The sequence below is a fragment of the Ranitomeya variabilis genome, chromosome 2, assembly GCF_051348905.1.
Source record: "Ranitomeya variabilis isolate aRanVar5 chromosome 2, aRanVar5.hap1, whole genome shotgun sequence".
Classification (NCBI taxonomy): domain Eukaryota; kingdom Metazoa; phylum Chordata; class Amphibia; order Anura; family Dendrobatidae; genus Ranitomeya; species Ranitomeya variabilis.
The window spans coordinates 349,181,242-349,205,229 of NC_135233.1; the positions used below are offsets into that span (position 1 = coordinate 349,181,242).

The window sequence follows — 23,988 nt, forward strand, 5'->3', positions numbered from 1 at the left end:
GTATATAATGGCCCCATATATTGCTCCATACAGAATATAATGGATCCCACATATTGCTCCATACAGTATATAATGGCGCCATATATTACTTCATACAGTATACAATGGCCCCATATATTGCTCCATACAGTATGTAACGGCGCCATATATTACTTCATACAGTATATAATGGCCCCATATATTGCTCCATACAGTATATAATGGACCCATATATTGCTACATACAGTATATAATGGCCCCATATATTGCTCCATACAGTATATAATGGCCCCATATATTGCTCCATACAGTATATAATGGCCCATATATTGCTCCATACAGTATATAATGGCTCATATATTGCTCCATACAGTATATAATGGCCCCATATATTGCTCCATGCATTATATAATGGGCCCATATATTGCTCCATACAGTATATAATGGCGCCATATATTACTTCATACAGTATATAATGGCCCCATATATTGCTCCATACAGTATATAATGGGCCCATATATTGCTCCATACAGTATATAATGGCCCCATATATTGCTCCATACAGAATATAATGGATCCCATATATTGCTCCATACAGTATATAATGGCCCCATATATTGCTCCATACAGTATATAATGGCCCCATATATTGCTGCATGCAGTATATAATGGGCCCATATATTGCTCCATACAGTATATAATGGCGCCATATATTACTTCATACAGTATATAATGGCCCCATATATTGCTCCATACAGTATATAATGATGCCATATATTACTTCATACAGTAAATAATGGCCCCATGTATTGCTCCATACAGTATATAATGGGCCCATATATTGCAACATACAGTTTATAATGACCCCATATATTGCTCCATACAGTATATAATGGCACCATATAATGCTCCATGCAGTATATAATGACCCCATATATTGCTCCATACAGTATATAATGTCCCCATATATTGCTCCATGCAGTATATAATGGGTCCATATATTGCTTCATACAGCATATAATAGCTCATATATTGCTTCATACAGTATATAATGGGCCTCATATATTGCTCCATACAGTATATAATGGCCCCATATATTACTTAATACAGTATATAATGGCCCCATATATTGCTCCATACAGTATATAATGGCCCCATATATTGCTCCATACAGTATATAATGGCCCATATATTGCTCCATGCAGTATATAATGGGCCCATATATTGCTTCATACAGTATATAATGGCTCATATATTGCTTCATACAGTATATAATGGCCCCATATATTGCTCCATACAGTATATAATGGCTCATAGCATGCTTCATACAGTATATAATGGCCCCATATATTGCTGCATACAGTATATAATGGCCCCATATATTGCTCCATACAGTATATAATGGCCCCATATATTGCTCCATACAGTATATAATGGCCCCATATATTACTTCATACAGTATATAATGGCCCCATATATTGCTCCTTACAGTATATAATGGCCCCATATATTTCTCCATACAGTATATAATGGCCCCATATATTGCTCCATACAGTATATAATGGCCCCATATATTGCTCCATGCAGTATATAATGGGCCCATATGTTGCTTCATACAGTATATAATGGCTCATATATTGCTTCATACAGTATATAATGGCCCCATATATTGCTCCATAGAGTATATAATGAGCCCCATATATTGCTCCATACAGTATATAATGAGCCCCATATATTGCTCCATACAGTATATAATGGCGCCATATATTGCTCCATGCAGTATATAATGGTCCCATATATTGCTTCATACAGTATATAATGGCTCATATTGCTTCATACAGTATATAATGACCCTATATATTGCTCCATACAGTATATAATGGGCCCCATATATTACTCCATACAGTATATAATGGTCCCATATATTGCTCCATACAGTGTATAATGGCCCCATATATTGCTCCATACAGTATATAATGGCTCATGTATTGCTTCATACAGTATATAATGGCCCCATATATTGCTCCATACAGTATATAATGGCCCCATATATTGCTCCATACAGTATATAATGGCCCCATATATTGCTCCATACAGTATATAATGGCCCTTTTATTGCTCCACACAAGCTCTATAATAACATGCACATTTTGTTTTGTAAAATCTTCTGACAGATCCATTTTAAAGAGGATTATTCTGGCAAACAAATATTTTCCAATACATAATACACATGCAGCAATATGTAACTAATGCATGAGGTCCAAGATGGCAAGTAGTATTAGCTCTATTAGCGTGCATGTATAGATGTATCTGTATATTTATATGTATATGATCATACAGTGGCTTGTGAAAGTAAACACCACCCCCTTGGCAATTTTTATGTTTTGCTACCTCACTACCTGGAATTTCACAGTTTTTTTGAGGGTTTGCATCAGTTCAAGTAAAGATCATGCCTACAACTGTGAACATTTGCTTTTTCTTTTTATTGTGAAGCAAACAACAAATAGGACAAAATAACTGAAAACTTCAGTGTGCATAACTGTTCACCCCCTTAAGTCAGTGCTTTGCAGAGCCTCTTTTTGCAACAATTACAGCTGTAAGTCACTTTGGATAAGTCTATGATCTTTCCACATCTTGCCACTTGGATTTTTGCCCATTACCCTAGTCCAAACTGCTTCAGCTCCTTCAAGTTAGATGGTTTCCTCTGGTGAACAGCAAGTGTGCATGATGCTGCCACCACTATGTTTCACTGTGGGGATGGTGTTCTTGGGGTGGTGAGCTGTGTTGGTTTGACACCAGACATCGTGTTTCACTTGGTGACCAAATAGTTCACTTTTGGTCTCATCTGACCACAGCACCTTCCTCCATACATTCGGCGAGTCTCCCACATGTCTTTTGGCAAACTCAAAACAAATAGGAAAAGGAGCTGGCGGCCCTCTCTTGGCAGCTTTGTTGTGGTACCATGTTCTTTCCATTTGATGATAATGGATTTGATGGTGCTCCGGGGATCATCAGAGATTGGGAGATTTTATTATAACCCAACCCTGACTTGTTTTTCTCAACAACTTTGTCCCTGACTTTTCTGGAGATCTCCTTGGTCTTCATGGTGTTGTTTGGAGATCTCCTTGGTCTTCATGGTGGTGTTGGGTTAGCGCTGCCTCTCGTTAATGGTGTTGCAGCCTCTGTGGCCTTTCAGAAAAGGTGAAGTGCATATACTGACAGACATGTGACACTTATACTGTACACAGTATACGTCCTGTTACTAAGCATGGGACTTATGAAGGGAATTGCTTGCACCAGAAATTTTTAGGGACTTCATAGCCTATTTAGTGGTGATGCATCACACACAAATCACATTACAGAAATATTTAAAAACAGGTTGTAACAAAATAGGAAAAAAGCCAAGGGAGGTGGAGGGGGTAAATACTTTCATGCATACATGTATAGGTATATTTTTATATGTATTTACATGTTTATATGTTTATTTTATATTTATAAGTTTATATGTATACTTTGATACGTATATCTTTATATGTATATCTTTTATCCATGTTTATATTATGTATATTTTTAGATGTATACTTTTATACGTATGTGTTTTCATAGATTGTAAACTTGCGAGCAGGGCCCTCACTCCTTTTAGTATCTGAGTTATGCTTAGTCCGTAATGTCTTTATTGTTTGTAAAAGTCCCTTCTAAAATGTAAAGTGCTGCGGAATATGTTGGCGCTATAGAAATAAAAATTACTATTATTAGTTGTATATTTCTATGTAAATACTGTTGAAACCAGAAGTTTACATCCATTTTATAAAAAGACACATCTGCATGTTTTTCCTCAATATCGGACATAAAATCAGAATAAACCTTTCCCGTTTTAGGTCAATTAGGATTACCATAATTATTAATATTTGCCAAATGCCAGAATAATGAGAGAGAGAGAATGTTTTAAGGCATTTTTATTACCTGAAGTATAGAGACAAGTAGAAAAAATTCCAGCTTCTGGCAACAATTTTTAAAATTCCAAAAATGTCATGGTACATTGCACATTGCGGAGTCCCTCACAATGTGCCATTAAATTTGTAGAGTTAAAGTGTTTTTTATAAAGGATTTTAATATTTTTATGGATTTTTGCCAGAAGCTGGCATTTATATATATTTTTTTAACCCCTTTCTGTCATTGGACGTACTATTCCGTCCATGTGGGGTGGGCCCTACTTCCCAAGGACGGAATAGTACGTCCAGCGCGATCGGCCGCGCTCACGGGGGGAGCGCGGCCGATCGCGGCCGGGTGTCAGCTGCCTATCGCAGCTGACATCCGGCGCTATGTGCCAGGAGCGGTCACGGACCGCCCCCGGCACATTAACCCCCGACACACCGCAATCAAACATGATCGCGGTGTGCCGGCGGTATAGGGAAGCATCGTGCAGGGAGGGGGCTCCCTGCGTGCTTCCCTGAGACCCCCGCAGCAACGCGATGTGATCGCGTTGCTCCGAGGGTCTCCTACCTCCTTCCTCGCTGCAGGTCCCGGATCCAAGATGGCCGCGGCATCCGGGTCGTGCAGGGAGGGGGTGGCTTACCGAGTGCCTGCTCAGAGCAGGCACTTGGTAAGCCTGCAGTGCTCTAAGTCAGATCGGTGATCTGACAGAGTGCTGTGCAAACTGTCAGATCACCGATCTGTGATGTCCCCCCATGGGACAAAGTAAAAAAGTTTTAAAAAAAAATTCAACGTGTAAAAAAAAAATAAAAAAAAAATTCCTAAATAAAGAAAAAAATATATATATTATTCCCATAAATACATTTCTTTATCTAAATAAAAAAAAAGCAAACAATAAAAGTACACATATTTAGTATCGCCGCGTCCGTAACGACCCCACCTATAAAACTGTCCCACTAGTTAACCCCTTCAGTAAACACCGTAAGAAAAAAAAAAAACGAGGCAAAAAACAACGCTTTATTATCATACCACCAAATAAAAAGTGGAATAAAACGCGATCAAAGAGACAGATATAAATAACCATGGTACCGCTAAAAGCGTCATTTTGTCCCGCAAAAAAAGAGCTGCCATACAGCATCATCAGCAAAAAAATAAAAAAGTTATAGTCCTCAGAATAAAGCGATGCCAAAATAATTATTTTTTCTATAAAATAGTTTTTATCGTATAAAAGCGCCAAAACATAAAAAAATGATATAAATGAGATATCGCTGTAATCGTACTGACCCGAAGAATAAAACTGCTTTATCAATTTTACCAAACGCGGAACGGTATAAACGCCTCCCCCAAAAGAAATTCATGAATAGCTGGTTTTTGGTCATTCTGCCTCACAAAAATCGGAATAAAAAGCGATCAAAAAATGTCACGTGCCCGAAAATTTTACAAATAAAAACGTCAACTCGTCCCGCAAAAAACAAGACCTCACATGACTCTGTGGTCTCAAATATGGAAAAATTATAGCTCTCAAAATGTGGTAACGCAAAAAATATTTTTTGCAATAAAAAACCGTCTTTCAGTGTGTGACGGCTGCCAATCATAAAAATCCGCTAAAAAACCCGCTATAAAAGTAAATCAAACCCCCCTTCATCACCCCCTTAGTTAGGGAAAAATTAAAAAATTTAAAAAACGTATTAATTTCCATTTTCCCATTAGGGCTAGGGTTAGGGTTAGGGTTGGGGCTAGGATTAGGGTTAGGGTTAGGGTTGGGGCTAGGGTTAGGGTTGGGGCTAGGGTGTAGGCTACAGTTAGGGTTGGGGCTAAAGTTAGGGTTGGGGCTAAAGTTAGGGTTAGGGTTTGGATTACATTTACGGTTGGGAATAGGGTTGGGATTAGGGTTAGGGGTGTGTCTGGGTTAGAGGTGTGGTTAGGGTTACCGTTGGGATTAGGGTTAGGGGTGTGTTTGCATTAGGATTTCAGTTATAATTGGGGGGTTTCCACTGTTTAGGCACATCAGGGGCTCTCCAAACGCGACATGGCGTCCGATCTCAATTCCAGCCAATTCTGCGTTGAAAAAGTAAATCAGTGCTCCTTCCCTTCCGAGCTCTCCCGTGTGCCCACACAGGGGTTTACCCCAACATATGGGGTATCAGCGTACTCAGGACAAATTGGACAACAACTTTTGGGGTCCAAGTTCTCCTGTTACCCTTGGAAAAATACAAAACTGGGGGCTAAAAAATAATTTTTGTGGGAAAAAAAAGGATTTTTTATTTTCACGGCTCTGCGTTATAAACTGTAGTGAAACACTTGGGGGCTCAAAGTTCTCACAACACATCTAGATAAGTTCCTTGGGGGGTCTAGTTTCCAATATGGGGTCACTTGTGGGGGGTTTCTACTGTTTAGCTACATTAGGGGCTCTGCAAACGCAATGTGACGCCTGCAGACCAATCCATCTAAGTCTGCATTCCAAATGATGCTCCTTCCCTTCCGAGCTCTGCCATGCGCTCAAACGGTGGTTCCCCCCACATATGGGGTATCAGCGCACTCAGGACAAATTGGACAACAACTTTGGGGGTCCAATTTCTCCTGTTACCCTCGGAAAAATACAAAACTGAGGGCTAAAAAATATTTTTTGTGGGAAAAAATTTTTGCTTTATTTTTACGGCTCTGCATTATAAACTTCTGTGAAGCCCTTGGTGGGTCAAAGTGCTCACCACACATCTAGATAAGTTCCTTAGGGGGTCTACTTTCCAAAATGGTGTCACTTGTGGGGGGTTTCAATGTTTAGGCACATCAGTGGCTCTCCAAACGCAACATGGCGTCCCATCTCAATTCCTGTCAATTTTGCATTGAAAAGTCAAACGGCGCTCCTTCCCTTCCGAGCTCTCCCATGCGCCCAAACAGTGGTTTACCCCCACATATGGGGTATCAGCGTACTCAGGACAAATTGTACAACAACTTTTGGGGTCCAATTTCTTCTCTTACCCTTGGGAAAATAAAAAATTGGGGGCGAAAAGATAATTTTTGTGAAAAAAATGATTTTTTATTTTTACGGTTCTGCATTATAAACTTCTGTGAAGCACTTGGTGGGTCAAAGTGCTCACCACACCTCTAGATAAGTTCCTTAGGGGGTCTACTTTCCAAAGTGGTGTCACTTGTGGGGGGTTTCAATGTTTAGGCACATCAGTGGCTCTCCAAACGCAACATGGCGTCCCATCTCAATTCCTGTCAATTTTGCATTGAAAAGTCAAACGGCGCTCCTTCCCTTCCGAGCTCTGCCATGCGTCCAAACAGTGGTTTACCCCCACATATGGGGTATCGGCGTACTCAGGACAAATTGTACAACTTTTGGGGTCCGATTTCTCCTGTTACCCTTGGTAAAATAAAAGAAATTGGATCTGAAGTAAAAAAAAATTGAAAAAAGTTAAATGTTCATTTTTTTTAAACATTCCAAAAATTCCTGTGAAGCACCTGAAGGGTTAATAAACGTCTTGAATGTGGTTTTGAGCACCTTGAGGAGTGCAGTTTTTAGAATGGTGTCACACTTGGGTATTTTCTATCATATGGACCCCTCAAAATGACTTCAAATGAGATGTGGTCCCTAAAAAAAAATGGTGTTGTAAAAATGAGAAATTGCTGGTCAACTTTTAACCCTTATAACTCCCTAACAAAAAAAAAATTTGGTTCCAAATTTGTGCTGATGTAAAGTAGACATGTGGGAAATGTTACTTATTAAGTATTTTGTGTGACATATCTCTGTGATTTAATTGCATAAAAAGTTGGAAAATTGCAAAATTTTCAAAATTTTCGCCAAATTTCTGTTTTTTTTTCACAAATAAACGCAGGTAATATCAAATAAATTTTACCACTATCATGAAGTACAATATGTCACGAGAAAACAATGTCAGAATCACTGGGATCTGTTGAAGCGTTCCAGAGTTATAACCTCATAAAGGGACAGTGGTCAGAATTGTAAAAATTGGCCCGATCCATAACGTGCAAACCACCCTTGGGGGTAAAGGGGTTAATATATATTTTATACCTATATTTTTATATCTATATGTTTATATGTAAACTTTTATATGTATATTTCTACATGTATAAGTTTATATTTATATCTTTATACCTATATGTTGATGTATACATGTATGTTTATATGTATTTGTTTATATGTATATTTCATACAGTATGTATACTTTTATACCTATATTTTTATACCTATATGTCTATATGTATATTTTATACGTATATTTTTACATGCATATTTCATATGTATACTTTTATACGTATATTTTATACCTATATGTTTACATGTATACTTTTATACGTATATGTCTATATGTATATTTTATATTTATATTTGTACATGTATATTTCATATATATATATTTTTATACGTATATTTTATACCTATATGTTTATGTGTATACTTTTATTACATGTCTATATGTATATTTATACCTATATGTTTACGTGTATACTTTTATTACATGTCTATATGTATATTTATACCTATATGTTTACGTGTATACTTTTATTACATGTCTATATGTATATTTTATACCTATATGTTTGCATGTATACTTTTATACATGTCTAGTTTCTACGTATATGTTTAGACGTCTATTTTTGGTTTCTATGTCTCTTCCTAATGGCAGATTGGGGCGTGATCCATAATGCTGCATTGCACGGTGCAGCGTGGACGCCGTGCCCTATACTTCCCTTCCTATATGTACTATTCTATTTATTTCCTCCTTGTCTTTCTTCTTAGATGTGATGTTATTGAAGGAGGCATTCAGCCAAGCAGAAACCCACACCCCTTCTCCGGACAAGACTCTCCCCTCCCCAGACTGCACATGCCTGGGGCCAGCATCCGCAGAGTGAGGGGAATTTCCCGCGCAATATCTGCCCTCAGTCTCCATGGCACCCGCACAAACACCCGGGGCGCGCAGATTGGATGGAATATTTGATGTGGAGGCGGAGAGACTGCGCGTTTTCTGTTCCAGCGTGACCTTTCCCCAGTCTTGATGCGAGTGATCGCTGTGTGCCATGGAGCCTCGCTGCCGCGCACATGTGGCGGGCACGGCCGACATGTGGCGCAGTGTGCAATGCGCTCGTATCCGTCGGCGTATAATAAGCTCTTTTAACTCTTTCATCTCCAGAGCAAAAAACTTAAAAGGAACAGTCCGTCTAACATTGTGCACGCCACCAAAAAGCGACTGGCGGTCTCCGATATGTGTCACCTCTCAGAATAAACCTCCCTATTGCTACGAACTCGGCCCAAGCATTCGTTCCCCCCATTTACGGCATGTGTTTAACCATTTAAATGCCGCTGTCAATCACCGACAGGAGCAATTCAATGGCGCATTCGTCATGTCGCATCTCCCTCCTCCCCCGCGACGCAATGCCAATGACGGACGCCAATCATGGGTCATCCTGGGCATCGTTTTAACTATATATTCCAATACCATTGCAGGATAGAGAAACAGCGATCAAATGACCGCAGGGTCAAGTAAAAAAAAAAAAAAAAGACAAAGATAAAAATAAAAAATAAAAAAAACCTTATAAAAACATTATATAAAAATTAAAATCACCACCAAAGAAAGAAAGAAAGAAGCGTATTTGGTGCCGTCACATGCATAAAAGTCCGATATACCAATCTATAGAATGAATAAAAACAGGGGAAAAAATTGAAATGCCAGAATTGCTTCGCTAAAAAAACAAAAGTAATAAAAAGCAATTAAAAAATCGTGTTTACCCCAAAATTGTATCACTAAAAACGTCAGGAAAAAAAAAGAAGCCATGAAACAGGATTATCAACATAAATAAATTAAAAAAAAAAAAAAAAAAGGGACATGGAAAACGGTGACGCAGACCCAATTTTTTTATTTTTACAAGTTTCAGAATTTTTTTTCATCTACTTAAATGAAAAAACAAAAGTTTGGGCGTAGTCATACTGAGCTGCAGAGTAATTTTTTACTGCTTTTTCGCTGTTTTTGTGGAGGGTGAAGTTTGTCATTTTACCGCTCTTGAAATGTATTTTCCATTTTTTGTCAAATATACGGTAAAATGAATGGTGTCATTGAAAACTCGTCCCGCAAAGAATAAGCCCTAATACGGCTCTGGGGATGGTAGAAAAGTTATGGTTAAGGGGTTAAGGCTGGGACTAGATGGCGACATTTGGAGGTTGTTATATCGCTGCATAATGCCCCCACATTCTCAGGATCGATGGGGGTCCCGGAAGTTGTGCACCCCCCAGCAATCATCAGGATCCCTTGTGATCTACTATCACTGGCTGACAGACCTTTTCCCCTCGGCAGATAAGATATTGAGGATCATTATGATAACGCTCGTTACCAATGGCAGAGGGAAATCTTCTGCTTCGGAATTACGCGTCGAACATAAAAGTTGTCGGTTGTCGTTAGGACTGTTGTAGGCGATGGCGGTCCGCAAGAATATTCTTTAGGTCATATCTTTTGTATGGTAATACTTGTACTCCTTTTGAAATTACATTTTGGGGTACACCTTCCCTCCATTGTTCCTCATGGAAATGTGAAAGTAATCCAACAACTGAGTGTTCCCCTTCCCCGTAACGCTCTGTTACTATCAGCACTGACAGGATGGTGTCACATGGAAAAAGAAAACATTTCCAGGAGGAACAACAGAGGAACGGCACAACTCAATTCTGCTGATAGATTCCCATTTACGTGTATTTAGCAGAACTGACATTAAAGGTTCCATTTATACACTATGTGGGAGCGCTTCGTCCTATCGGAGGGGGATCGCTTGTGCCGATCAGACAGGGAGTAATTATAAGCAGCAAGTAACGGTAATGAGTATTGATGTGTCCATTATCTCTCACGGTGGTGTCGGCCCCGGGGTACATGTAATCCTGTTATCTGATTGGCCCGGGTGATATCCAGAAATCTCTGGGAGACTAGCTCTCCTGAGGATCAATCATCCATATTAGATCTCTAGTAACAAGGCTGAGAAGCCATACCGCAATACAGTGGTCTCTAACCGTAGCAGAACAGTGCCAGACAGCTATAGTGCCCCCAGAACAGTGCCAGACAGCTATAGTGCCCCCAGAACAGTGCCAGACAGCTATAGTGCCCCCAGAACAGTGCCAGACAGCTATAGTGCCCCCAGAACAGTGCCAGACTGCCATAGTGCCCCCAGAACAGTGTCAGACAGCTATAGTGCCCCCAGAACAGTGCCAGACTGCCATAGTGCCCCCAGAACAGTGCCAGACAGCTATAGTGCCCCCAGAACAGTGCCAGACTGCCATAGTGCCCCCAGAACAGTGCCAGACAGCTATAGTGCCCCCAGAACAGTACCAGACTGCCATAGTACCCCCAGAACAGGGCCAGACAGCTATAGTGCCCCCAGAACAGTGCCAGACAGCCATAGTGCCCCCAGAACAGTGCCAGACAGCTATAGTGCCCCCAGAACAGTGCCAGACTGCCATAGTGCCCCCAGAACAGTGCCAGACTGCCATAGTGCCCCCAGAACAGTGCCAGACTGCCATAGTGCCCCCAGAACTGTGCCAGGCAACCACAGTGCCAGACAGCCATACTGCCCCGGGGACAGTGCCAGAACACCCTAACAAGCTGGCCATATTGCCTCATTATATTGCAAGTCATAAAAGACCTGTCCAAAAAAAAGATACCCAATACAGTGCCATCCAAACACAGTGCTTGCATAACAATGCCAGCCACCCACATCGTTCCCTTCCTCTAGGCTCAGGAACAGAAGCTTAAAGGGGTTGTCCAGGCTTGTGGCTGCATGTGACTGCAGACTTGTGAATTCTCAAAGTGCGCAATGTGCGCGCGGTCAGGATTTTCCAGTGTCAGGAGAAGGTGGGCGAGTAAGAGCAAGTCTGTGATTTGCATATTTGTGGTCAAGTGTCGACAAGACACGCACAGCCTCACTCGATACAAGTGTACTGAACGAGGCCTGACACGTCTAGTCGGAATGTGGCCAGTAGTATGCAAATCACATACTTGCAATCACATGACAGCACCGGAGAATCCTGACAGCGTGCACACTGTGCGCTTTGAGGATTCACAATTCTGCATTCATATAGAACCCTAAGCCTGGACAACCCCTTTAATTATGGTGAGGTTACAGTTGCACTGCGGACCTGGAGCCTTGGGGGCCTAAGAGGTCCCTTTTGTCCATATAAGAAGACCAGTACTAATAAAGACCCATGATAGTTGGTGAACTTGTTGGAGATTTTGCATTGGGGCCTACAAGCTTCAGGTTATATGAGTAGACAGGGAGATACAACGCTGTGGTGTCCCAAGACCTTGGACCCTATAAATATTGCATACGCGCCCTGGCCACACAGGGTCCGACACAGTGTACTAAGAGTGCGGAGAGTATGTGTGCACGCTCATCCTGGACATCTTTTCTAAAATGGATCATCCCTTTGACTTCCTTTTGCATTTTTAGTAGATTGGAATTAGAGTTCCATCCATACCAGCGTCAGAGAGTATAGTCAGAACTCGGCCATAATGGACTTATAAAAATCCCCTAGCTCTTCGCTTATGCTGGCCGTTCTCAGCCATTTCTCCTATTTGCACCATAAACATGCAAGCTCAGCCAAGCATGCAGATTTATTTTAATTGGGAAAGTGGAATAAGCCAAAGACTCCAAAACAAACAATTGGAGATGCTGCGAGCCAACATGCCCAACCTTCTATTCCTCCAGCCATCCGTCCGTCGATGGACATCCCTTCATACACACTAGATCATTGGTCAGTCCCAGTTTGGTAGACCTCCATGTTTATGGCCAGCACCGGTCCTCCTTACGTGAACACTTAGGTCTGTGTACGGACCGTGATGTAGTACGGAGCGATCGCTGGTATCCAGACCCGAATTCAACAGCGTGGTAACCAGATATGTTCACGTTGGGAGACCCATGGCCAGTCCTTCTAAATTTGGCTTTAGATGAATTTTCCAAAAGATGGAAAATAACATTTTTACGAGGCTTTCCAGCCTCTCCTGACATTGTGCACTCTCACCATCCTCATCTTTTGTACTCCTCGCAAACTATATAGGTGACCAAATTGCAAAAGCGGATGGCATCTTGTGTCCTGTATGTTGTGAATTCTGGGGGTGGCGTAATGGAAGTCCAGCGAGAAGATGCCTTTCAGACGTTGGGATGCACGGCCATCATAGCAGGTGCACGGGAAGTGTATGTCAGGACATGTTCTTGTAGGGAATTTCCCAGTGTCGCTGCCTTCTGCCTTTGCAATGCCTCATTATGCCATATTATAATGCTCTCAGCCTTACAGACCCTCGGGTTAACCCCTTATTTGCTGCAACATCACGCCGTTCAATTCTATAAGGAAACATTACAGATGGGGATTTTGGATCCTTGCATACAATGAGGTCATAAAGGAAGCGGATAGGCCCCCTGGGTACCGGTGCATGCTATGTGCTCTCCATAGATATTCTGTTTACATCTTCATTGTATGTCAAGTCTATTTCTCAGGGGATTATGTCATATACAGCCCAAGACCTAAATGCACATTACGGTCATAATTATTTTTTTTCCCCCTCCCATAAAACAGGCATTTCATCACAAGTCAAGTCACTTTGCTTTAATTACTGGTATTTATAATTTTTGTTTGTCTGGATTATCAGAGTTTCTGGATTATAGGATGTCAGATAAAATTTTTTCCCAAACACTGGACTCTATTTACTAAGCACTTTTTGGTGTAAAGCGCCAATAAAAAAAAAAAGTCGCAAACGATGACAGATTGGCACTAAACCCTACCAATTTTCACAATTTTCTAGGAGATGGGACTGAAGTCAAAATCAATGGATCGAATTTCAAAGTCGGCGTCAATTTGATTTTCTGAATGTCAGCCAGTTTCAAATGACACTAATGTATTAGGTAGCGGACGGCAACATCTCCCGATCAAGCAATAGACGGGCATGAGAGTGGCGAGACAGGAGTGAGCTGCTGCCAGACACCTCCAGTGCTTTCCTCTCCGAGGACTAAAGGATGGGGCATGCTGCAATCCAACATGCCTGATATTTATTTTCTCCAACATTTGCCATTTTGGAAAAGTTTGGACAACTTCATGAATGGGACTCACCAGATGTGAGGGGTTGTAACGTCATCGACGTTGCACTTTCTCAACCTGAATATTGCTACACTATTGAATTTCAAAACTAATATTCTGATTTTTGTAATACCAAGATCTAAGCTTTAGCCTTTAAAGTTCCAACATATCACATACGTCCATAGCAGTGATAGGGTAAAGTAGATGTGCTCTGCAAATCCCCTATGTAGACACCACTATTATGGAGTGCAATGTATGAGCAGTATGCAGTGTGCTCCTGAGCTCCCTCTGGTGGCGGCTGCAGGAATCCGGATTATAGTTTAAAAGCCTACTCTGGGGTGCCCTATTAAAATAATTAAAATTTGCAATATCTTCTGCTGATCTGTGATGTTGGCATCCTAGAAGATCATTTCAAAGACATGCAAGCTCATTAGAGCAATTGTGGGATTGAAAAATAGACATTTGTAATGCATAGTCACCCTACCTGGTGCCATCCTCTCACCCCGTGGCGTTCTTTTCCTCCTGATTCCAAGGTGGCCACCGCAGTGACATGGACAGTACAGAGGTAAACCAAACATTTCCTGTGATGTGGGATATGAAAAGCTGGTGGGAATGGTGTAGACTCCCCACTGCACTCTCCCTGCAATCTTGGAAGCAAAAGGAAAGCAACGCTGACCTCAGAGGAGGGGTAAGCAATTGGCAAACGGAGGGCACCAGTTAGGGTGACAGGGTGGAGGGACATTTTAATGACATTTGAGTGACCATAATATCCCTGCCCATCATATAACTTAGCACTAGTCTTCCCTTAGCCTTGTACCCTGGTGGAGTATTATCCCCCCACAGGCACAGAACACATTGGTGGACAATTAATTATAATGCTTGATGATGTCTAAATTGACGTTTCGGCAATTTAACAAATTGGAACAAAGAACATACAATAATTGATGCCAACCACTAGGCTTGTTTGACACTTTTTTCTCCCTCAAGGGTGGCACTTTTCTTGGCACATCTCCTTCAGTGTTGTACCTAATCTAGTTTAGACTTATTTTTACCAGCGTGCCGTCCATAAATTGCTCCAATCCCTCTTTCCATTTACACTTCTTTAGAAGGGAAGAGTGGACAATGCTCCAAGAGTGGACAATGCTTTACAAGTGGACAATGCTCCAAGAGTGGACAATGCTTCAAGAGTGGACAATGCTCCACAAGTGGACAATGCTCCAAGAGTGGACAATGCCCCAAGAGTGAACAATGCTCAAAGAGTAAACAATGTTCCAAGAGTGCATAATGCTCCAAGAATAGACAATACTTCAAGAGTGGACAATGCTCCAAGAGTGGGCAATGCTCGTTGAGTCGACAATGCTCCAAGAGTGGACTCTGCTCCAAGAGTGGACAATGCTCCAAGAATGGACAATGTTCCAAAAGTGTGCAATGCTCCATGAGTGGACAATGCTCCAAGAGAGGAGAACGCTCCAAGAGTGGACAATGCTCCAAGAGTGGGCAATGCTCCAAGAGAGGAAAATGCTCAAAGAGTGGACAATGCTCCAAGAGTGGGCAATGCTCCAAGAATAGACAATGCTTCAAGAGTGAACAATGCTCCAAGAATGGACAATATTCCAAGAGTGCCCAATGTTCCAAAAATAGACAATGCTATAAGAGTGGACAATGCTCCATGAGTTGGCAATGCTTCATGAGTTGACTATGCTCCAAGAGTGGACAATGCTCCAAGAGTGGACAATGCTCCAAGAGTGGGCAATGCTCCATGAGTGGACTATGCTCCAAGAGTGGGCAATGCTCCAGGAGTGGACAATGCTCCAAGAGTGGGCAATGCTCCATTAGTGGATAATGCTCCAAGAGTAGGCAATGCTCCATGAGTGGACTATGCTCCAAGAGTGGGCAAAACTCCATGAGTGGACTATGAGTGGAGTTGACTATGCTCCAAGAGTGGGCAATGCTCCATGAGTGGGCAATGCTCCAAGCATGGACAATGCTCCAAGAGCGGACTCTGCTCCAATAGTAGACAGTGCTCCATGAGTGGACAGTGCTCCATGAGTGGACAATGCTCCAAGAGTGGGCAATGCTCCAAGAGTGCACAATGCTTCAAGAGTGGACAGTGCTCCAAAAGTGGACAATGCTCCAAGAGTGGGCAATACTCCAAGAGTGGACAGTGCTCCAAGAGTGGGAAATAATCCAAGAGTAAACAGTGCTCCAAGAGTCGGAAATTCTCCATGAGTGGACAATGCTCCAACGGTGGACAATGCTCCAAGAGTGGGCAATGCTCCAAGAGTGGACTCTACTCCAATAGTGGACAGTGCTCCATGAGTGGACAATGGTCCAAGAGTGGGCAATGCTCCAAGAGTGCACAATGCTTCAAGAGTGGACATTGCTCCAAAAGTGGACAATGTGGACAATGCTGCAAGAGTGGACTCTGCTCCAAGAGTGGGCAATGCTCCAAGAATGGACAATGTTCCAAGAGTGGGCAATGCTCCAAGAGAGGAAAATGTTCCAAGAGTGGGCAATGCTCCAAGAGTGCACAATGCTTCAAGAGTGGACAGTGCTCCAAAAGTGGACAAAGCTCCAAGAATGGGCAATACTCCAAGAGTGGACAGTGCTCCAAGAGTGGGAAATGCTCCATGAGTGGACAATGCTCCAAGAGTGGACTATGCTCCAAGAGTGCGCAATGCTCCAAGAGTGCACAATGCTTCAAGAGTGGACAGTGCTCCAAAAGTGGACAACGCTCGAAGAGTGGACTCTGCTCCAAGAGTGGACAATGCTCCAAGAATGAACAATGTTCCAAGAGTGGACAATGCTCCAAGAGAGGAAAATGCTTCAAGAATGGACAATTCTCCAAGTGTGGGCAATGCTCCAAGAGAGGAAAATGCTCAGAGTGGACAATGCTCCAAGAGTGGGCAATGCTCCAAGAATAGACAATGCTTCAAGAGTGGACAATGCTCCAAGAATGGACAATATTCCAAGAGTGCCCAATGTTTCAAAAATAGACAATGCTATAATGAGTTGACAATGCTTCAAGAATGGGCAATGCTCCATGAGTTGACTATGCTCCAGGAGTGGGCAATGCTTCAAGAATGGGCAATGCTCCATGAGTTGACTATGCTCCAAGAGTGGACAATGCTTCAAGAATGGACAATGTTCCAAGAGTGGGCAATGCTCCAAGAGTGGAAAATGCTCCAAGAGTGGGCAATGTTCCAAGAGTGCACAATGCTTCAAGAGTGGACAGTGCTCCAAAAGTGGACAATGTTCCAAGAGTGGGAAATGCTCCAAGAGTGGAAAATGCTCCAAGAGTGGGCAATGCTCCAAGAGTGCACAATGCTTCAAGAGTGGACAGTGCTCCAAAAGTGGACAATGCTCCAAGAGTGGGCAATACTCCAAGAGTGGACAGTGCTCCAAGAGTGGGAAATGCTCCATGAGTGGACAATGCTCCAACAGTGGACAATGCTCCAAGAGTGGGCAATGCTCCAAGAGTGGGCAATTCTCCAAGAGTGGATTCTGCTCCAATAGTGGACAATGCTCCAAGAGTGGACAATGCTCCAAGAGTGGGCAATGCTCCATGAGTGGGCAATGCTCCAAGAGTAGACAATGCTCTAATAGTAGACAATGCTCCAACAGTGGGAAATGCTTCATGAGTGGACAATGCTCCATGAGTGGACACTGCTCTAATAGTGGACACTGCTCTAAGAGTGGGCAATGCTCCGGTGTTCTTGTCTTCTGTTTACAGCTGCCCACTAACAATGAATGAGTGTCAGGAGTCACTGAAAGCTGCCATCAATCAGCTAATCACGGGAGGGTATTGTCATCCCTAATACTATTCTGCAAAGTAGCCATCTTACGGATGAGTACACACTCTGCATAAATTACTTTGCTTTAAAAAAAAAACTTTATCCATGTGTAACAGAAATAAGTCAGTGCATAATCGAGAGCTCGCTGCGGATTATCTTCTCCTCAATATGTCAATTTTAATAAGATTTAGCACAGATTTAACCTTTCATAATGCATAGGGTAAAATCCTCATCAAAGTCTACACCGAAATCTGTATTTTTCAAACATGAGGGTTTTTTCGGTATATATGTTATCCGCTATTTTTACCATTCACGTGTCCTTTTTTTCTGCAAAAAATAAATAAAATTAAGACATGTCCTGCTTTCATCCACTTTGCGGATTAAACTAGACAACAGTGTCAATGGCTCCGTGAAAATAAAAGCTAGCCCATGGATGTCATGTTTAATGGCTTAAATAAAGGAACAATTTAATTTTTCCTTTTTAGAAAAACAGATGCAACAAGGATTAGAAAAAAAATCACAAATGGACCAAAAATGGGTAACGGAAAAAACGAAGATTTTTTTTTTTTGCAACACTTGTTCAGGTGGGTTCCAGGTAGAATCCGCCGGAAAAAGATGTCGTATGCACATACTCTAAATATTCTCGGCTGCATGGATAAATTAATATCTACTTCTATAGTCTGTTCTAATGTGTATATCTCCAATCTTTTTCACCCCATAAGGGCACATACGTCTATAGCTCCATTATACCGATAGCATCCATCCCATAAGGGATAATGGTGTCTATACAGTAGCTGCAGCAGATCAATAATTTCCATCCAATAAGGAACACTAATGTATATCACTAGAATAATAGCTTCTGTCCAAAGAAACAATAATGTACTGTATGTGACTAAATCACAAAAGAGTATATGGCTGTAACCTGGTGCGAAAAATGCAGAATAAAAAGAAACAAACTGCACTCAAATAATACCGAAACACCCAGCAGAGGTTAAAAACATATACAAACTATGAATAATCAATAAATCATAATGAGTTATCACCTCTTATATAAAACTTAATTAATAGGTATAAATTCATATACATAAATTCCAACAAAAGTATTAATATATGTAATATAACTAATAGTGATGAGTGGACGTGCTGGGATAAGGTGATATCCGAGCATGCTCGAGTACTAACCGATTGTCTTCAACACCCGATCCTTTTGTTCTGAGGGAAGATAAGCCCCCATTAAAGGTTTACGACAAAGGGAGGGCCCCCTGTACAGAAGCCAATCTTGGCTATTAAATGATCACCGATTGGCTACATACAAGCTGCGAACATTCTACTACAAACATTCTACTCTCGTTCTCGGCAGCACGTCACCTGTTTACACCACGTAATGTGCTGCCAATAATGATGATTTTTATGCCACCGTAAAAATCATTACACAGGATGAACTTTTTACTTATTTGTCAGGTGATTGCCCGACTATTTAGAGGGGTCTATATTCGCTCCAATTATTGGCTCCTTGGAATGAACAGAATGAACAATCATTCCCCTCTACCTCCTGAAAACTTAGGATCCCTCGGCCGGGTTTAGCGTTTATATCTATGGGAGAAAACGTGTTCCGCCATCAGCTAAAAAATGGGTTTGGTCAGCTTCAACATCATCAATATTTATACGTCAAGGATCCATAGGTCTCCACGTGTATGGCCACCATCTATGGATTCCTCAAGAATATGTAACATGTCACCTGTTTGTTTTGCGTCTCCAAAAAATGGATTGTTTTTCATCCATTCCGTGTTTCTGTTTTGGGTGTCATCCATTTTTCATTTACAGAAAAAAAAACACAGAATGAGGTTTCCCAAGCCTTTCCTAGCAGATGGTTTGTGAAAAACAGACAATATTATTATGTAATTATTTTAATGACCAATTGACTTTAATGGGAAAGTTCTGTCCCATAAATTGACCACAGTGGGGCACATCTATATACTTTTTATTTAGACCATCAAGCTTCAAAAATGGGTATGTGAACATAATGCGTCTGTGTGCTGTCTTGGCTTGGCTTACTTCCCTCTTGCTGTCTTGGCTTGGCAGAGCGTTCATGCATTTTCAACAGGAAGAGAAGATAAATTTGGTGCCAGACTTCTTGAACATCGACATATGTTCCCTGAAAATAATGGGATGAGCCATTCGAATTCCAATGATACAATGCTTCACTTCCAACATGTTGAGGGTGAGTCGGGAGACTCCTATACACATGAGATGGTGGCCGGTTTGGCAAAATCAGTGGGTTTGGCCAAATTTCATCTGATGAGTATGGTGGGTCTAACATCTACTGATGACTATTCCTTGACTGGACCACGGTTTCCTTCCCATAAGAGACACCGATCTCTATCTCCACTAGACTACGAGTTTCCAGCTTTCGTGGAGGGCCATTGGACTCTTTTACCGTTTTGCCCTGGTTTCGTTCTCTACAATATCTGCCTATGTGAATAGTCAAGGAGGTTATAATGTGTGTACATAAGGTAATACGAACCTAGAATTCCTAAAATGAATCTCAAGTAGCTCCTATCCTTATCTAAATGAAACTGATAAGAGCCTATAACGTTCTTAATAGAACGGAATTAAGAAAATGTCAGCAGCCGGATTGGGTCGAAGTGACCCTGCTCCTGCATGAGAAGACTCTCATGAGATGGGTGAGAGGATCCGAAAATTTCTCACTGCTGTAGTACACAAGCCTCCTTGGCATTAACCTGCTTTTAACCTGAAAGCTAAGGATATGTTGTAGGTTTTCTGCTCTTAATTCAGCCTCCCGAGGCAGCGTGACTGGTCTGTATTCCCATATCACAAGAACATGTGGAGATGTTCACCACACTTGGTCTTGACCTATGCTGGTGCTCATCTCCGGAAAACCCACAGAAACTTGGCACCGAGCAGCAAGAGCTCATTAGCTGAAACTTCTGTGCCCACGAGAGAAAGCCTGGAAAGCGGAGAACGTCCTCACCTCGTACATTGCAGCGGAGGATATTGTAGAAATCTATTACATCCTTATCAGTATGTCCTTTGCGGTCAGATCCTTATAATTTATTATTAACATTATCGATGTGGATACACAAGGGAGGGAGGTAGCCCCTGAGCAAAAGCCACAGGACCAAACCTTCCAAAAGAGATTCACTGGACCGACCTCCATCCTGAGAATAGAGAGAATATAGAACTTTTTTGCAACCCTCCCCCTTTCTTTAACCTTTTGGCCCTTTGTCTTCCTACTGAGATGAAAGACAACACCAAATTGATGGGGGGGGGGGGGGTGTCAATATCTAGGGCCCCATATGAACCTTGGGGAATATTTCTATGGACTGAATCTGTGTGCAAAATATTGTATCTAGGATTTATGTTTATATTAGTAGAGTATTTCCTCCAAAATATTTCTGTTCCTGTTCCTGAAATGTTAAAAATAGAATAGAGGATAGTGAATGATAGATAGATAGATAGATAGATAGATAGATGGATGGATGGATGGATAGATGGATAGATAGATAGATAGACTAGCAAAGCCAGGTAGAACTGGGTTTAATCCTAGCACTGCAGGTCTTAATTAGATGCACCTTACTAGCTTTGACTAAGAACCAGGAAATGGGTTCACCTCGTGTCAGTCTACTGGGGATTGAGCAGAGTGGAATGTGTTGAAGCTGGTGAGTGACCAGCCAAACTGTGAGCTGTATCTGAGAGGGACAAGCCAGTGTCTCTCTGAATGGAGGCTGCACGGGTCAGCTAGGAAGGCTGAGCAGTCTGTGTGTTTGAGCTCAGGCTGAAGGCGATACGGAGACTTGTAGGATGGTACCTCTTCTGTGTGTAAAGTTTGCTCTGAGAGAACGGATTTTATACATCACCTTATTGTATCTGGGAAGAAAAGATCTCTGGTATTGCCAGTCTCAGAAAGAAGTTGCGAGGGAGAGGACTGTAATCTGTCTGAGTGAGCCCACACTGACATATATGTGCTTGATGAATGAACTGTTTATTTGCTGCGATACTTTTGTGCCCAGAAGAGACTGGTTTTGCTTTTGAATCCCTTGGAGGTTTATGAAATCAATTAAACTGCACCAAACTGCATTGCCTGTGTGAACACTGGGTAATGCCTATTTGAGAAAGTGAATCCCTACGATAGATACAGTGCCTACAAGTAGTATTCAACCCCCTGCAGATTTAGCAGGTTTACACATTTGGAATTAACTTGGCATTGTGACATTTGGACTGTAGATCAGCCTGGAAGTGTGAAATGCACTGCAGCAAAAAAGAATGTTATTTCTTTGTTTATTTTTTTTTTTTAAATTGGGAAAAGTTTTTTCAGAGGGTCATTTATTATTCAACCCCTCAACCCACCAGAATTCTGTTTGGTTCCCCTAAAGTATTAAGAAGTAGTTCAGGCACAAAGAACAATGAGCTTCACATGTTTGGATTAATTATCTCTTTTTCCAGACTTTTCTGACTATTTAAGACCCTCCCCAAACTTGTGAACAGCACTCAAACATGGTCAACATGGGAAAGACAAAGGAGCATTCCAAGGCCATCAGAGACAAGATCGTGGAGGGTCACAAGGCTGGCAAGGGGTACAAAACCCTTTCCAAGGAGTTGGGCCTACCTGTCTCCACTGTTGGGAGCATCATCCGGAAGTGGAAGGCTTATGGAACTACTGTTAGCCTTCCACGGCCTGGACAGCCTTTGAAAGTTTCCTCCCGTGCCGAGGCCAGGCTTGTCCGAAGAGTCAAGGCTAACCCAAGGACAACAAGGAAGGAGCTCCGGGAAGATCTCATGGCAGTGGGGACATTGGTTTCAGTCAATACCATAAGTAACGTACTCCACCGCAATGGTCTCCGTTCCAGACGAGCCCGTAGGATACCTTTACTTTCAAAGCGTCATGTCAAGGCTCGTCTACAGTTTGCTCATGATCACTTGGAGGACTCTGAGACTGACTGGTTCAAGGTTCTCTGGTCTGATGAGACCAAGATCGAGATCTTTGGTGCCAACCACACACGTGACGTTTGGAGACTGGATGGCACTGCATATGACCCCAAGAATACCATCCCTACAGTCAAGCATGGTGGTGGCAGCATCATGCTGTGGGGCTGTTTCTCAGCCAAGGGGCCTGGCCATCTGGTCCGCATCCATGGGAAGATGGATAGCACGGCCTACCTGGAGATTTTGGCCAAGAACCTCCGCTCCTCCATCAAGGATCTTAAGATGGGTCGTCATTTCATCTTCCAACAAGACAACGACCCAAAGCACACAGCCAAGAAAACCAAGGCCTGGTTCAAGAGGCAAAAAATCAAGGTGTTGCAGTGGCCTAGTCAGTCTCCTGACCTTAACCCAATTGAAAACTTGTGGAAGGAGCTCAAGATTAAAGTCCACATGAGACACCCAAAGAACCTAGATAACGGAGAAGATCTGCATGGAGGAGTGGGCCAAGATAACTCCAGAGACCTGTGCCGGCCTGATCAGGTCTTATAAAAGACGATTATTAGCTGTAATTGCAAACAAAGGTTATTCCACAAAATATTAAACCTAGGGGTTGAATAATAATTGACCCACACTTTTATGTTTAAAATTTATAAAAATTTAACTGAGCAACAAAACTTTTTGGTTTGTAAGATTTATGCATCTGTTAATAAATCCTGCTCTTGTTTGAAGTTTGAAGGCTCTAACTTATTTGCATCTTATTAAACCTGCTAAATCTGCAGGGGGTTGAATACTACTTGTAGGCACTGTATATAATAGATAGATAATAGATATCAGATAGATAAATGTGAATAGATTATAGATATGTAACACCACCTCTTATCTCCTGTGCTTTATGTAAAATAAGCAGCATCTTCAGCCAGACTAAATGTGGAGTCAGGGCTGAGCAGAGCGTCTGTAATGGCCGACTTCAACATTTTCACTTTTTGTGATATTTTCTTTGTGTGGTGGAACATACACATTCTTATTTAAAGGCTTCCTCCAAACACACAGGAGAAAATAGAGAATTGGTTTAGTATGATTCATCGTGTGAAGATACAAAGTGGCACTTGTTTTTGTGGTTGTGCTCAGCGCAGCATGCCCACGTGGTTGGGCAGTCACGCTACTACGCTCTATAATATAGAGAGAAAACTCGTTCGGAAGGATGATGAAAGTGATATCTGGCGACTGTCCTCTTCTGGCAATGATATTTCTGCCACGGATAAACATCTT

At 41.9% G+C, this 23,988-nt stretch overlaps 2 long non-coding RNA genes across 2 annotated transcripts in view; one reads left to right on the forward strand and one right to left on the reverse strand.

The window, feature by feature from the left end:
* Positions 1–10,098, forward strand: part of LOC143805820 (uncharacterized) — a 114,886-nt gene extending 104,788 nt beyond the window's left edge. The window contains exon 4 of the long non-coding RNA XR_013221338.1: positions 8,678–10,098. This is a non-coding gene — a long non-coding RNA (uncharacterized LOC143805820). The remainder of the gene's footprint in view (positions 1–8,677) is intronic.
* The window catches only part of LOC143805819 (uncharacterized), a 68,008-nt gene extending 48,945 nt beyond the window's left edge, over positions 1–19,063 (reverse strand). Inside the window, exon 1 of the long non-coding RNA XR_013221337.1 lies at positions 18,958–19,063. This is a non-coding gene — a long non-coding RNA (uncharacterized LOC143805819). The remainder of the gene's footprint in view (positions 1–18,957) is intronic.
* Between the last annotated feature and the right edge of the window lie 4,925 nt (positions 19,064–23,988).